The sequence below is a fragment of the Kryptolebias marmoratus genome, linkage group LG16 (genome assembly GCF_001649575.2).
Source record: "Kryptolebias marmoratus isolate JLee-2015 linkage group LG16, ASM164957v2, whole genome shotgun sequence".
Classification (NCBI taxonomy): Eukaryota; Metazoa; Chordata; class Actinopteri; order Cyprinodontiformes; family Rivulidae; genus Kryptolebias; species Kryptolebias marmoratus.
In genome coordinates, this window is record NC_051445.1 from 17,732,474 (window position 1) to 17,748,595 (window position 16,122).

At 37.9% G+C, this 16,122-nt stretch overlaps 1 protein-coding gene across 27 annotated transcripts in view; it reads left to right on the plus strand.

Annotated features, from left to right (window-relative positions):
• LOC108232288 (piggyBac transposable element-derived protein 4) overlaps nt 1-16,122 on the plus strand; it is a 128,820-nt gene that overhangs the window by 97,571 nt on the left and 15,127 nt on the right. For 2 of the 27 annotated variants that reach the window (XR_005234170.1, XR_005234171.1), the window contains one exon: nt 8,496-11,209. The exons of the other annotated variants lie outside the window; for them this stretch is intronic. The gene's annotated coding sequence lies outside the window, so the exon portion shown is untranslated. Of the gene's footprint in view, nt 1-8,495; nt 11,210-16,122 lie in introns of those variants that run through there. 27 annotated transcript variants of the gene reach the window in all.

Below are 16,122 nucleotides of genomic sequence, written 5' to 3' on the forward strand. Positions count from 1 at the left end.
TGCTGTCATTGACAGTTGGTATGAGGTGTTTGTGCAGATATGCCTTGTTTGTGTTTTGCCAAAAAAAATGACTTGCAAAAAGCTTTACTTTGGTCTCATTTGTCTAAAGGACATTGACTAATGAGTCCTTGTGGCTTCATTCAAATGTGCTTGTGTTGTACTGGCAACTCTTCCAATCAAACCTTATTTGTGCAGTCATTTTCTAATGGTTCTATCACCAACTTTGACCTGCTAACTGAGGTCTGTAGAGTCTGAAATGGAGCTCTTGCTTTTTGCAGTTTGTCTAGGCATTGCATGACCTAACTTGAATAGTAGTGAATTTGCTGGGACATCCACTCCTGGGAAGATTGGTAGATGTCTAAAATGTTTCCCACCTGTGAATAATCTTTCTTTCCATTGAATGGTGAACTTGAATTGTTTGTTTGAATTGTTAATCCTTTCCAAATTGATTGGACAGCAATGGTTGCTTCTCTAAGGTCATCATTGCTGATGTCTTTCCTTTTTGGCATTGTGTTAACACACACCTGTACACTCCACGTGTGTGTCTTTCCCTCTTAAATCCATTGTAAGCAGCAAGGGTGGACTTCATTTTTCAACACACAGGTTTTCTATTTTGGGTTTGCTTTTTGTTTAACAATGACATAGTGACATAGTGGAATCTTTTGTGTGTTTTGCATGCTTGAAGTGAAATTTGAATAATTTTAGAACTCGTTAACGATCAAGTCATTGTTTTTTTAATGATCTGATTGATAAAATCCTGGAATTAAAAGAGGGTAGACTTTCTTTTTCCCATGACGCTTTATGTGTCTTTATGTCTGACCCAGTTGAGATTCCATCTCAAACAGTTACAAAAGAGTATCAAGGGGATAGTTTACACATGCTACCAACACATTTGATTGCCTTTAGATTTATTGAATGTTGTGCATTTGTGAGAGGGCTTTTGAAAATGTCTTTGTCAGCAAGACAGGTTTTTATGACAATGAGCTCAGAGGATTTACCAAAAGAGCTTAAACTCTTGAGAAGCCTTAAAAATTGAAATCAAACTACTTCAAAGTGATTGAAAAAAATGTGTAGAAAAGATGAACTGCTCATGACCCAGAGAATATCAACTCTTTCCCAATGCTTTAGTAATTTGATAATTACAGTGATGACAAAGGCACATGATAGATAGCATGGAATGGTGTATAGAATGATTGTGTACTCATATCTGGAAAGAAATACTCAAGAACAGTGATCCCAAATGCACAGCTACAGAAAACAAACAAGCAAAACAAAAATGTTTCAGGGTAATGGGGTGAAATATTTGTTACTGGCTGAGTCAATACGTTGACAGAGGTTCTTTCAACTTGGAACAAAAGAAAACAGACTGAGGTCAGTGAGACCTCCCAGTAAGAAAAAACTAAAGGATGGAAATGCCCCTCATTCAATGATACACATAGAGCTTTTGTTTTATTGTTGAAGGAGATTCAATTGTATCCAGTTCCAGTTGTCAAAGAAGGGGTTTGGACTAGGGATCAGCGAGTCCACCACTATCTGTATCTGTATCTGTTCAATCATCTTAATTATCTGTATCCGTATCTGTACTTGGAGTGGACGGGACCTAACCAGCAAGTGGGCGTGACATACCACCAGCCAAACTTAGAGAAAGCAGACTGTAAAAATAACAAAAAAAAGACCGGAGTGGAGGCAGTGAACGACACGAGCCACTTTCAGCTCTGTCTTGTCAAATGCACAGCATATGTTGCATAGCTTTCGCTGCAGAGACGTATCTGTGTGTAAGGAGGGGCGGGCGCTCTGTGACTGGCCAATCAGAGATCATGAAAACAGTCAGTTACCCAATGAGGATTTTCCTTCAGGACGAGCACAGATATTGACGAGTTTTACTCGTATCATGCTTGTACTCATCAAAAATGCTTTGTCCGTACTGTCTGAAACAAGTATTTGGCTCAACCCAAGTGTAGACCTGGTGTTAACATGTGTCCAGTCACAAGTAGACAACTCCATATATACCTGGAACTAAATGTACCACCAAATGGGTCCTCAGTGACCACTTATTATAGGATCTATTTTGCCTCATCTGTTAACCTGTCAACTAGACTTGTTCTGTTTCTACACTTGCATTACTAACAAAACTTTAAAGGTAAAATATTGAGATTTGGAAACTTTCAGCAACTAGAGGAAGGAACTACATCTGTCAGTCATCCATTACTAAAGGTTGCATAGAAAACAGCCCACAGATCACCTATGTAGGCATCCTCTTAATTTGTAGTCTCACAATATAGATTGCAAAGGGAAATACTGCATTAAAATGTGAATATCTAATTATGAAGCTTTTTATTCATTGTCTGCAGTTTGTACTGTACTGTAAATAGATGTTGACTCACATCAGATCAGAGCTTTGTCATGGTGATCAGAGTATTACAATCCCAAAAACAGCTAACATGTTTTGTCTTTCCAATCTTTTCAAAAGAAAAACGTGACGTTTACACATCCAAACACTCATGTTTTATGCAGTGAAACTAGAGTGTTGAGATCAGTATTTCTTTTCTTTTCTTGGTAAAGATTAAAGTTGTGTGTTTTTAAAATACTTACATGGAGCCAGGAGAGTTGAGCACGACAAGAGTTGTAATGGTAAAATTGCAACTTGTGGTTTGTATTGTAATGTGTAGTTGTAAAGATCAATATCGTTTTTCTTTTTTAAACCAGAAAAAAGTTTCAAGTGTTAAATATCAATTTATGAAAAACGATAGTGAACCAGGTTCATGGCTCATTGCTCCAGAACCCTCTGCAGCTTTTTCTCAGCAAACTCATTGCAGGAACTTTTCAACAGAAGATTGTCATTTAACTCAGTCAACAAAGCAACCCTTAGGTGGCACTTATGGTGGATAATTTAAGTTTAAAACTTTTAGTTTTTAGCTTCAACATTTTTGATGAACCTTGAATTGAAAGTGGTTTGGACTTCACAGCACTTTAAAAAGGTCAGATTACAGTATTCAGAACACGTCAGATTTACTAAATTATCACCAGCTCCAGTGATTGCTTCACTGTTTCACAGAGCAAGTCATAATACCTGTGGTAAACATTTTAGAACCTGCAGTTTTGAGCTGTGTTTTTAACAGATTATGAGTCATATGAAATAAGGGCACCTCTGCTAAAAAACAAAAGAGCGGTTACAAAACTGAGGAAAAATGATCTGGTTTAGGAGAAGAAAAAGGTCAATATAAATATAAAGGCCTTGTGTTCCTTAAAGAAATGCATATTGCCCGCCACCTTTTATGGCAGAGTTTTTAACTGAGATTATCTTTTGATGAGATGGAGGGAGTTACAAATGTTTTGACCAAACCTTGTCTCCTGGTTCACTAGATATTTTCCAAAGACTACAGCCAAACTAACACACATATGCACACAAACACACACACACACACACAGACACAGGCAAAAACATGATTGCCTTTCGTCTTTAGTGATGTGGACGAAACATGAAGAAACAAAGCAGATAGCAACAAATTTATGCATGTGTCCGTAAAATCACAAATGCACTCAATGACCTGCACTAAAGCAGTGTTCAGACATCAACTGTTTTGTAAAGTTTTACCTGCATCAGTGTTTGATTAGTAATATAAATAAATCAGAACTGAATCAGACCTTCACAGTTTCCATTTCATCCATTAATGTTTTACTACCAGTGCACAAATGGCAGTTATAATCCTTTCATTCATTGTTTAAACTGTTATTCCACTGACTATACATGTTAAAAAACAGCGGGAAAGCTAAAAAACATAATTATGGCAAAACTAAACTTCTTAAACTAAAACAGGTTCCCATGCTGAGATGGAGCTACACTTGATTTGAATAGAGCTGCAAAGATAAAACGTTTTTAGCTGTGCATTGGGATGTGCTTCAAAATCACCAAATTGGGGCATCCTCGTTGATATGGAGATGCTTTTGGCAAGGAGAAATGGCACGCCTTGAGATTATGCTAAAAAAATACACATTTGAAACAAAATCTGATGCTGTACAGGAGGAAATTGGGGCTAAATTGGCACATTCTACCAACTTAAGCTAATTGAGCTCTTGCTATTGTCAGGGCAAGGCAGGGTGACAGACAGATTGGAAAGGGCCGACACATGTTTTTGGAGGAGTTTAAAATTCAAATGCTCTTCATGTGTGAATACAGACACCTGGGGTAATCAACTGGTTCTCTATGTGTGTGTGTGTGTTTAGGGGGGGTTGCATTTACCCATAAGCCTCTCTGTCCCTGCCTGCCTTGCTTTTAGGGTCTTTCTTTCGTTTCTGGTGTCAGATTTGATGTCATGTTTACAGAATGACGAGGATTCAATCTGGTACAAAAAAAATAAGTGTAATGTTGCCATATTTTTTAAAAAAGTGTAAATTCTGAGGCAGATTTATTTCTGTTTGAGCTCCTGGGTACGGTTGATCTCCGTGCTATTAAAAATTCATTCACTGGTAATACCCTCCCACCCGTCCTTCTCCATCTCCCGTCTCTTGTCTCCCTCCCTCCCTTCATAGAGCGTTCATATTCTCAATGGTATCTCTGTTTCTTTGTGTCAGTTCACTACATTTTATTGGCACAGGGTGTGATTCATTTTCTCTATCTGTCTTTGTTCATTTTATCCCCACTTTCACTCTGTGTTTCCATCCTCTCGCTTCTCTCTTCCCCCCAAAAATCTGGCATGGAACTGAGACAGAGGAGCGCCTGCTGGTTTTCTGACACACTCTTCCTCTCCTAAATCAAAACCAACTGAGGCAAAATCAGGTTATTACCTTAGCTGTGTTTCTTCCCTCTTTCCCTTTCACCCCTTTCTTACATTTCTTTTTTCCCGCTCAAGGTCTATGAAATTGTACACTTTCAAAAGAAAGGCCAGCTGCTCAGTGAGACGAACAGGTGTGAGCTGGATTTGAAAAGGGATTGCTGCATAAATAAGCCAGAAAAAATAAATACTGAAGTGTGAGATGGGGGTCTGACAGGGTCTGACTGTGTGTGCTTGTGTTTGTCTGCAGATCCTTGTTGCAAAGAATGCACTTCATGCCCCTCAAATATACAGTTCCATCATGTGAGGGTGTGCCTAGTTTCAGGTCATCAAAAAACGTGCCTTTTTTTTCCCCTTTTAAACTGTCTTTCATCTAAGGAGAAAAATAAGCACAGAGACCGCAGTGTTTATCAGCCTGGGATGTAGAGGAAGCACCATATGGTCTGCAAATGAAACCTATAGAAAGTTGAAACGGACAGGAAAAAACAGATTAGAGAATTTGGAACAAAAATGCTCGCTAAATCCAAGTAAGTTGGAGGACATGGGCTTAAAGGAAGGGGAGATGAAAGAGCAATCCTTAAAGGTTAAGATGGATTGAGCGAAGGTAAAACTAGAGAAAGTGGTGATTTTAAATAGACTGAAGACTGTGCTTAAGTGATGGATTGATGAAAAGAGCCTGTTATAAATAGAACATGGCAATGAGCTAAAGGAGAAGTGAAAAAAAGACAAAGAATAGACCGTAAACAGCAAGGCAAGTGGACATAAACAACCCTGACTGAAGATGGATGGTGAAGCTGGAAGGATAGATGTTTCAGTGATTGATGATCAGCAATGATGATGGATGAATTAATGATTGGAGGAAGGGGAGGCAGAGGTTGTAAACAAAACCCAATAACCTCATAACAAAAGCAAATCGGCAGGAGGTAAAATGAACAGAAAAAAATGTACAAAAAAATAAATCAGAAACAAGCGCATACTCAGTAACCCTTAAGAAATAAGAATGAAGATGTGAAGAAAAACCTGATTCAAGATGTCTGTCACGTATAATTGACCTTATCAAACAGAAGACTGGTTATGACATTAGACTAAAATTTTGTGTGGTAGTAGCTAAGAGTCAGTCCCATTTCATACTTTAAGTGCTAACAGATTTAGCATGCAAGGTGGCGGGTGTCATGCAATATTTCAAGAAACGTTAGTTTAATTTGTACTGGTTCCAACTTCTGAAAGTCAGTGTTCGTTTTGTGGGGACAGCTTTCAAACCTGTAGAGAGATTAGAAGTGGACATTTTGGTGTTTGTGCTGCTGAAAAGGGGAATTCTAGCTCAGAGCATGAAAAGATGTAAAACATTATAAAATTATATTTACGTGAACTAAGCAAATTATCAATCGTAGATAGTTTTTTTTAACTAATTATATCATATTGAAACATCCTCAGGTACTTACTTGCATTGGGATAATGTGTTTGTGGGGGTTTTCTAATAGTTCTCCCATAATCTTTGGACATGAGGAGTTTTTTTGTGATTGAACAATAAACATAAGCATGTGTATGCACAGCTAAGAAAAATAAAGCTTCATGCTGCATGGTTCAAAGAAGATGAATAGATTGATGGATGGATTTAGTGTTATAGTTTTTTCTGAATGAAGAAGCAAACTTTAACACTGAAGGAGCAGTGCTTGTAGTGTTTTGAATGTCCTGATGTTTTTGGAGCAATTTTGTCCTTCCAAATACTTGAAAAGCTTTAAAAGCTGTTGTGCATTCATGAGTACTTTAGTCTCTCTGTCTTTCATCGTTATGTCTCCAGGAAGACTTCTGCGATAAAAGCAGGCTGATGTTTTGTGGCTTTACATCCTAAGCAGCACACCCATCACTTTTACCAAGACAAATTAGGAAAAACAAAACAAAACAACACAACAACAAAAGAAACAAAAACAATAAATAGTTCAGCTTGAATACAAAGTGTTTCTTTACTTGCTTAATCCTGCTCAGGGTCGTCACAGGGGCCAGTGCCTTCTTCCAGTCGTCAGTGGGACAGAAATGGGGTACAACCTGGACAGAGACACATGAGGCAGACAATCTTATGTTCTAGTTTATAGTTGCCAGTTACCCCAACATTGATTTGCATTTGTACTGCAAAATTAAACCAGAATACCTGAGACAAACCCACGCATGGACAAGGAGAACATGCAAACTCCACTCAGAATGGCCCCGGTCAAGATTTGAACCCAGGATCATATTGCTGTGAGGCAACAACTCATCACCATCCTGCCTAAAATGTATAGATAAGTTTTGTACTTTTCTATTTCAAAGCCTAACAGGCATATTTTTCTTTAAAATATGACTGGAAGTTCGAAACTTGTAAATTATGTATGAAGAAAAAAAGCTGACCTCTGCATCACGATCAAACCAGATACATTTTTTTTGGGCTTTGGACTATTGATCTACTTTACCACCTCTGGTATTTCACTCCTAAACAAAGTTACCTTGAATTGTAGTTTCAGAAGTATGTTATTAAATTGCAGTGCCTGCATAGGTTGTCTGGTTGGACTGTCTGTATTCAAGAGAGCAGGAATTAAATTAGTCTACAGATTTCATGTTTAATAGTCAACATGTCAAATAGAAGTCACTCCATTAGACTCAAATGTAGATTTGATTTAGAACCAAAACAAATCAAGGCCTGGGATTGATGAAAGAAATCAATTCATGACTTTTCTGAATCCCCTCAGTTCCTTAAAGGTGGGGCTAAAACAAGACTGCTGCATTCATCCCAGGCTCTCTCACCTGTGCAAATTACTGTGTGTAAACAGGCAGGATCACACTAGTTTCATGTGGTTAGCCACTTCCCCAGCTGGGACAGGCTCTACTCAGGAGAAATAAGCCATTTCCTGCTCACTGAAGGAAAGATATGCCTGACTAAAACACACTGTAATTTTTTCCAGATGGTGGGTGGATTTTATCTTGTTGGAGATACTCAACAGGACTCTTGCTTACTAATGCAGAAGTTTTTAAACACATGCGTTTAGTTGATTATATTTTAAAACATGCTAAAATAGGATTCATTTAAAAAAAACATGTTTTTTGTGAAGGAAATTCTAGAAGCAGGATGAACAGATGTTTGGCATGTCATTTTATTGCCATTCAGAGTTAAAGATTATTGACTCAAGCTAACTCTAGATCGTTCTTTTTAATTATACTAATTTTAAAGTGAAAGTTTAGAACTTTTGAAGTGAGGTTCTGTGGAAAGGTTAAACACAATCAATATACAGTATATTTCCTGCTGTAGATACATAGTTGAATGACCTCAATTTGGGGAAACATTGATTAGATTTGACTTGGGACCTGTCTTGGGTGTACCCCGCCTCTCGCCCATTGACTGCAGGAGAGACACAAACTCCCTGCAATCCTGCAAAGAATCAAGCAGGTATAGAAGATGGATGGATGATTAGTTCTGCTCAGACTGGCAGATTAACAGCTAGTCAAGGCAAAAAGTGGATTTCTGTTGACAGTAAACAACTTTAATCTCAAACATTTTACAGCAATTCATGCAAACTCTTATAACCTTTACATCACCATCAGTTTTGCATAGCATAGTAATGTACATAAAATTATTTAGCAATAGCAATTAGCAACACCAGCTGTAACACTTCTATGGCAGCCTGGGACACTTTAAAATATTTCTAATGGAAATCATTGCGCAATGTCACGGGAGCTTGTTTATGCTGCCAGGAATCTGCACGCCCAGGGACCCTACCTCGCCTGCTGCCCAGCTTGCACTGCACCCAACGTTGGCGGTCTTACTTGCAGATGGTGAGCCCATGTGGAGGTGGCATCCTGTCATTTTTTCGGGCTTGTCCCAACCAAGCCCCAGGAGCTAAGTGTCGACCACCAGGCACACGCCGAACGCCTCCCTCTGGAGATTTTCCGAGCATGTCTCGCTAAGAAAAGACCTCCAGGCAGACCCAGAATTTATTGGAGAGATTATATATCCTTTCTGGCTTAGAAATGCCTTGGGATCCCCCAGAAGGAGCTGAAAAATGTCACTTGGGAGAGGGATTTCTGAGTTTCTCTCCTGGACCTGTTGCCTCCATGGATGGATAACTGTGTAATGGCAAGCTAACAGCAGTTTAAATGTTTGTAAGTAGTTATTACATGAAACACTTAAAAAATGTTGATGCTGAAGTTGTGAAGTAGGCAGCAACTTTGGTCTGAGCCCAGGACTCTCTAGTAATTTGTTCATCATCATGGTTGGAACTAAGACTCATTTATGGTACTGCAGATATTTGTAAATCCTAACAGTTTGCTTTTATTTTTTTCTGTGTTTCCACCTCTTGTCTACACACAAATTGTGAAAAAAAAAACACCTTCTAAAGTGGTTAATTTTTAAAAGATCAGCTTTTGGTGTGTCTATGTCTATGTGGACTGAAAACATGAAGCTCATTGGACAAAATAATGCTGCAGCCAATTTTGTACATGCCTACAAACCAAAACAACAATTGAGCCATTTTTCCCTTGTGGTTGTCTTGCTTTATCCCAATTTTGTTTTTATTAAACTTTGATCACGTGCTAAAATATTTATCCTGAAAGGAAAATTGAAATGGTAAAAATAAAAAAAATAAACAAACAAAGAAAACCCACTACAATTATTTTAGAACAACGTTTAACATTCTCTCTGCTTAGTGACACGGCATGGGTATTGAGTTTTTGTTAGAACAACATGAATGAATGAATAAAATATAAACTGAAGAAAAAGAAAAATTTTCAAATATTTGGAGTAGTGTAGAGGCATAAAACTCAGTTTCTTTAAACTATGGTTTCTAAGAGCCATCTACAACATGTAGGATATTAATTGTCTATAAACTTTCAACAGAATCACACTTCAAATGATCTGAAGTATTTTTGTAAATATGCAAAGTTATTCTAGTTAATAGAAGCTGAAAAAGTTTTGCAAACATAAACTATATTTTTGAATAAATAAACCCAGAAATGGTACAAGCAAGGGCTGAATTCAAAGCTTTAGTGCCGACATCAAGCTGCACTTAAGATGTAGGCTGCATTATTGTTGCAATTCCATGTTATCTTTGTCAGATAAAATGTTCAAATTATACACAATCATACAACCTAATAATGATTTGGATGTCTTGAAACAGCTTCTTTTCTTCATACATAATTTACAAGTTTTGAACAAGTTTTTTTTCCCTTACGGTACGTCCTCTTTGAACAGTTAATATAAGTGAATTCATCTGCTTATATTGTTCTGATCACTTACCTGTGATCATAGGACATATGCTAAGAAAATAAACTGTTTTCGTATGCTTATACTGAATCTCAAAAAACACACTTTTAATGACTTTGTTTGACAATTAAGGGCTATTTTATCACATACCTACTGCAGAAAACATCTACTGTCATATCCATGTCAACCTGTTTTGAAGGAAGCACAGTGTTGATGTTTAATTGTGCATGTGATCTAAAATACGAATGTATTACGATTTTAACTTTTTGTATACGGTCCTTTTTATTGCCATAAAGCATGTTTCACCTGACTACAGAAGAAATACACAATATTTGTTATTAACATGAATAGGAAGGAGGATTGTAAATACAACAAGTCTGAGGGATAATATAGGCACTAGATGGAATATTTGCTGTATATGTTCATGATACTTTTTTGGTGATTTACAGAAGTTTTCTTCCAAGGTCATAAAGACACAGCTCTAATTACCAAGCCTGTCCTTGTGTGTGTGTTTGCGTGGATGCATGTGTGTGTCGGGTGGAAAGGCATTCCAGCCAGTGTGGGGGCATGTCCAGGCTAATCCTCAGGCCAAAGCACAGACAGTTAAGTTTCCATGACCTCAACCCCATACTGTTCAGACATAAAGACACGCTCACACACATACATACACACACACACACTATTTTACTTATTCTGCCCTTTTCTGTCCTGCTGGCTGTCATCTCTTGTTGTTGCATCCTCTCTCCAAAGTGTAACTTTTTGTCTCTAACCATTTAGTTTGTTGTTAAACCACCAAGGGGGACGTGAACGTTCTATAATTCCACGGGAGTTCTGTCATCTCCAGAACAATTATGTCAATTAGCTTGCATTTAAATGCTTTCCAGAGAAGAACTCCTTGGCTAATAACAGTCCAATGAAGTGACAACTAAACAATTAATCTCACTTTAATTGTTCAGTAAGTAAAGTTAATCAGTCACAATTACGCCCTCTCTCTGGGCTTTTTACTTTTTGTCGACGTGCACTCTGAATTTAGAAGTCTGAGTCACCACTTGTCAATCAACTATAAACTTGCTCCTTCACTTTTGTGTTCCATGCTACTAGTCAGCACAGCTGTATTCTACAGAAGCCACAGCAAGTAATGTTCAAACGTGCTTCCTGGACAGGAAATTATAATAAAACGAAAGCATCAGCAGAGGACTGCTAAAGAAAGTACAAACAGTGTTAACAGAACCTCTCTAGTTTTCAGTTACTTTCAGGCTGTGAGCTGAAGTTTAAAATTTCAACTCTGAATGTTTGGAGTTATTATCAAGTTACACATAGGCAATTGTTGGTTCAGTTTTCCAGTCTGTATATGATTCTCTATATTGCCAGATCACTTTACTGTGTGTTAGAGTCTGTCTTTGAACTGACAGCTTCACAAACTCAACTGTCTTGTGAGATTTATTGTATGTGCAGCTTGCTGCTCCTGGCAAAGAACACTGAGTCTGAAAGTCTGAATAGATATTACTGTCTTACATCAAATAATCCTTCCTGAGCTCCACTGAAAAAGCATTTTTTTTTAAAAACTTGCATTTTTTTTTCAATGCTCCCTCTGTGTTATATAACTTTTATTGCAAGAAGAATAACACCTGAAAAGTTAGAGCAAGTGGAGTCATTTACTCCCACAGAAGCGCTCCTGTACTACCTAAAATACCTTGTTGGTAGTCCAATATTTTCTACAGTCGCTTGTTGACATTGCAGTGTCACAGAATTATGTTATGCCTAGAGGATAGCAGTATTGAGTTGCAGGGTTGGCACACCTCACAGAATGAACTGCTTTTCCTTTACAACTTTGGAATCATCACCTGACTAATCAAAACAGAGAGGTTTGATTTGTGGCAACGATGTCCAATCCTGGCCCTGGAGAGCTACTATCTTGCATGTTTCCCTGCTTTTCAGCAGGTCTTCAAGTTCTGCAGAAGGCTGTTAATCACTCAGTCATTCAAATCAGGTGTGTCAAAGCAGACAACGATCTAAAATATGCAGGATAGTGGCCCTCCTAGACCAGGATTGGACACCACTCCTAAAGAGGCAAGAGCAAATATCAAGTCATTCAGACAATACAGCTTTACCAGCATAGAAAGGTGGTTCCCCAAGTTAGAACTAAGACACTTGGAACACTAGTTATATGGTCTCAAAGGATCTACAATCAATTTAAAGAAACAATTGTCAAATATCTGTTGAATGGCTTATTAGCACTGCTGGGATTCTACAAGCAGAAATAGTTGAGATCACAAGTCCCTTACCCTTTTATTTTGTGTGTTGAAAGCTGAAAAGTTTGGGTACCACTGGTTAAGAGAAAACTAACAAAACAAAACAAAAACAACAACAACAAAAAAATACCTGTTGTAAATGTAAAGCAATAATTCAGATTTTTTTAATGACCTTTTGGAGACAGATTGTAGAGAATTAATTTATTTCCTGTTGTAGATGGTTATTTGAACAAATTCAGTCTGGAGCAATCGTTTAACTCTGACTGGACAAGCTAAGAACAAAGACAGGGGTTCATTTGAAAGCTTTTTAAAAATATATTCTATTGGATCACTGTTAATTTTGTTTTGCGCAGTTATTTACATAAAGTACTATTATTTGTAAGAGTAAATAAAAGCAGGAGCGGCTAGCTATAACACTTTCAGTGCAGCTTGGAACACTTCCAGTAGAAATCTCGTAATATTTTTGTCGGAATAACTGTAATGCAAACCTGACTGCACTATAAACATTTACAAAACAGTGTTTTCATGTTTTTTCCCTAAAACCGCAGCTTGTTGTGAAGTCAACTCTAAGACTGAGGGATAGAGAAGAACTGCTGTGGTTCTGGTTTATGTCATACAGTAGTAGAAACCATTCAGCATTAAAGTGGAGTAGAGCACAAATGTAACACAGATACACTATCAAAAGGGTTTTCTTGAAAGTAATCTTAGCCAGTTTATTGTTGGAAAAAGACTAAAGTGTAATGTACAACACATGTATTGCCTAGGTCTATTTTTTCAAACAGAATGAACTGAACATGTTAAAGTATCATGTGAGGATGAAAGAAATGTGTTCCTGGTTTACCTATTCATTATTACTCAACCCCATAAAAGGTGGATGATTGTGTATTTGCATTGGTGCATGGGTGATGTTCTGTTAGCCAAAAGTCTAATGAATCACTGGACAGATTTTACTGACTATCTCAAAAAGTAATCTACAAGTGATTAACTTTGGGTATTGACCCAATTTAATATGGCTGCCACAGCTAAACATCCTTAATCAACACAAAAATGGGTATACTCAGTCAAGTTTATGGATACTGAGCTAAAAATTGATGTGGTAGAAACTGAGACTGATCCCATTCTCTCAGCATTAACAGATAATGTGAAATCTTTATTTAAAACTTTGCCATGCAAGGGTAAAGGCAGTAGGCACTCGTTCAAGAATTAGTATTTTTTAATAAGGATATATTTTCTGTAAAAACTGCTGTTTAAAAGTTTTGCTCAGCAGTACCTTTAGAGATGATGCGCATGACATTAAAACCCCAGCATCTGCTCTGATAGCTTCACATGAGTCATCATAATATTATCACTTTAAGTCAAGTCTTTCAGGATTTCTGGGTGCAGGCAAGAACTTCAGCCAAGGCACAGATGAAAAGAAAAATTGACTGTACCAATCACAAATGACTCATTACATTCTAAAATACACCCAGCACTGAGCTGCATTTTGCTTTGTAATTATCCCATCATAACATTACACTATATATTAAGTTTTCAACACATTGCGATTTTAGATTTGCGCCCTCAAAGCGTTGCTCTTTACAGTCGTTTGTTTGGTGAGCATTCTAAATCTTTAATAGTAATAGTAATTTGGGTAAATGTCTTCATTATGTCATTAAAATTTCTGTGGTGTTTGGATCATTCTGTGTAAAAGGCTTCAGCACATAATAAATTTCAAGCTCCGTTCCCCCTCTGCCCTTTGTTAAGTTTTTTAGAGGCTAACATTAAATAAAACTGACTTTTATTTTGTGTCTTCTAGTTTTTATTGAAATGACAGTTCTTGGGGTTGCACCCATATATTTAACAAATCACCATACACTTGCGTCATTTGAACTAATCCTGTATGGTTACATTGCTTTGACCAATCACTGTACAGCTGCTTCACTTATGGGTCCTCTCATGCAAGGAAATCTCTTATAAACGCTCTATAAAAGCTGTTCTGTGAACTACAATCAGCAACATTTCTTGCAGTCCAGATACAAAAAGAAGCAAGAAATGTCTTCATTGGTTAGAAAAACTATTTAAAAAAATGGTCGGTTGGTTCAGAAGCGTGTAAAAACACAGCAAGCGACATACTATTTTAGCTTTGTTCCACAGTCTGACTTGGCACACGCCAGAGTTGTGACACTTTTTTTTTTTTTGGGCGGTCTTTGAGGAGCAGGTTACACGCCTCACGCAACACAGGCACACCCCCTCATTTGAAATATTGTTTTCCCTCTGTGATGTTTAATTGTTCCTCAGCTGATTCCTTTTTCCACTTGTGTTCCCACCACTAATTAGGAAAGGAATTTGACTGCTGATGGCTTTAGTGCAGGATCAGAACACACCCAGCCATTAGAAAAAACCCAGGGACCCATAATGTGGTGTCGACTTGGCAACGAAAAGCCAGGGGGTGGAGAAACAGGACGGGAGAGCAGAGCTGCTAACTGTTTTACTTGGTTTCTCCTAGAAATTTTGCTTGTGGCTCTTCTAGCATTTTGCCTGTCATGAGAGCCAAACACCCCCCTCCTTTTTAAAATTGTTTTTTGTTGCTTTGCTTCGCGCTCTCTGGAACTTTTTCCACCAGCTGTGTTTTCTCTTGACCTCTTGTCTCACCTCCTACTTTACACACCATCTTTTCTCACAGTGCTTGTGTTCTTCCTCCTTCCCCTCTCGCCACAATAGGACCTAATATGAACTTTTGACAGGAGCTGGGATCTTTGTTTTATTGCCAGTGTTTCTGTGAATGCCCTCATAAATCCAATGCTGTAATGCTTTTGAAACGCCCTCAAGTCATTGCAACCAAACACACACATGCAGACCTTCCCACTGTTTTCTCCCGCCACACACACACTTTTTCTCCCCTTTCTTCACTTAAACCCAAACACATGCACAATTGTACACACAGATGTGTGAATGAGGGCTTTGAGGTTGTTTGTGTTCACATCAGATACAGCAGCCCCAATGTTTGTTTGCAATTTCCACTGGCTCCAGTCCACTCCACTAAACCCATGGGAATTTGTGGATCAGCATCTTCTCAAAAAGCTCCTGGGCGTCAGACTACAAATCTGAGCACAGAGAGAGAGTGCAGAGAGTGCACCAGTGGCTTTTTATGTTGGATTTTTGGTGCATTCTGTGTTCTGCAGTTTATATCAGAGTTTAATGAAGGAAATGGAAACACAAAAACAATTGGTAATATAGATTAAAAGTAGTGTGAAAGTAATGCTGAATCCCAATTTACCTCTATCCTTTAGCTCTACTCGTACATATTGTGTGTTCACACCAGAGGGTAAAGGTGCACCAATTTGTGATGTAGGGGGAGAGTGAGGGGTAGGCCTAACTGGCCCTTCCGACAATAGCCATTTTCACAAAACAGTTCTTCAATATGGCTGCAGCCATATTGCATATTGCATTATGGCACATCCTGGTGCCATTCATAAATCATCAATCAAGCCAACCGCATTCTGTGACGATGCCAGCTTACACAAAACAAGCTGGCATTGTGGAATCAAACCAGGCATGAAGTATAACTCAGGGCCATTGACACACTGAAATGTGTTGAACAGCTCTCATTTCAACTCCCACTAACATTTGGTCACACAGACTGCCTGTCCTTACAGCATCACACACTGTTGCCAACTCCTTAGTAAGGAAAGTAGCTGTCCTAAAAGTCGCTAGAAATTGCTAAATGATATCATCACCTACAGGTGCTGGTCATAAAATTAGAATATCATGAAAAAGTAGATTGATTTCAGTAATTCCATTTAAAAAGTGAAACTTGTATATTATATTCATACATTACATACAAACTCATATATTTCAAATGTTTATTTCGTTTAATTTTGATGATTAC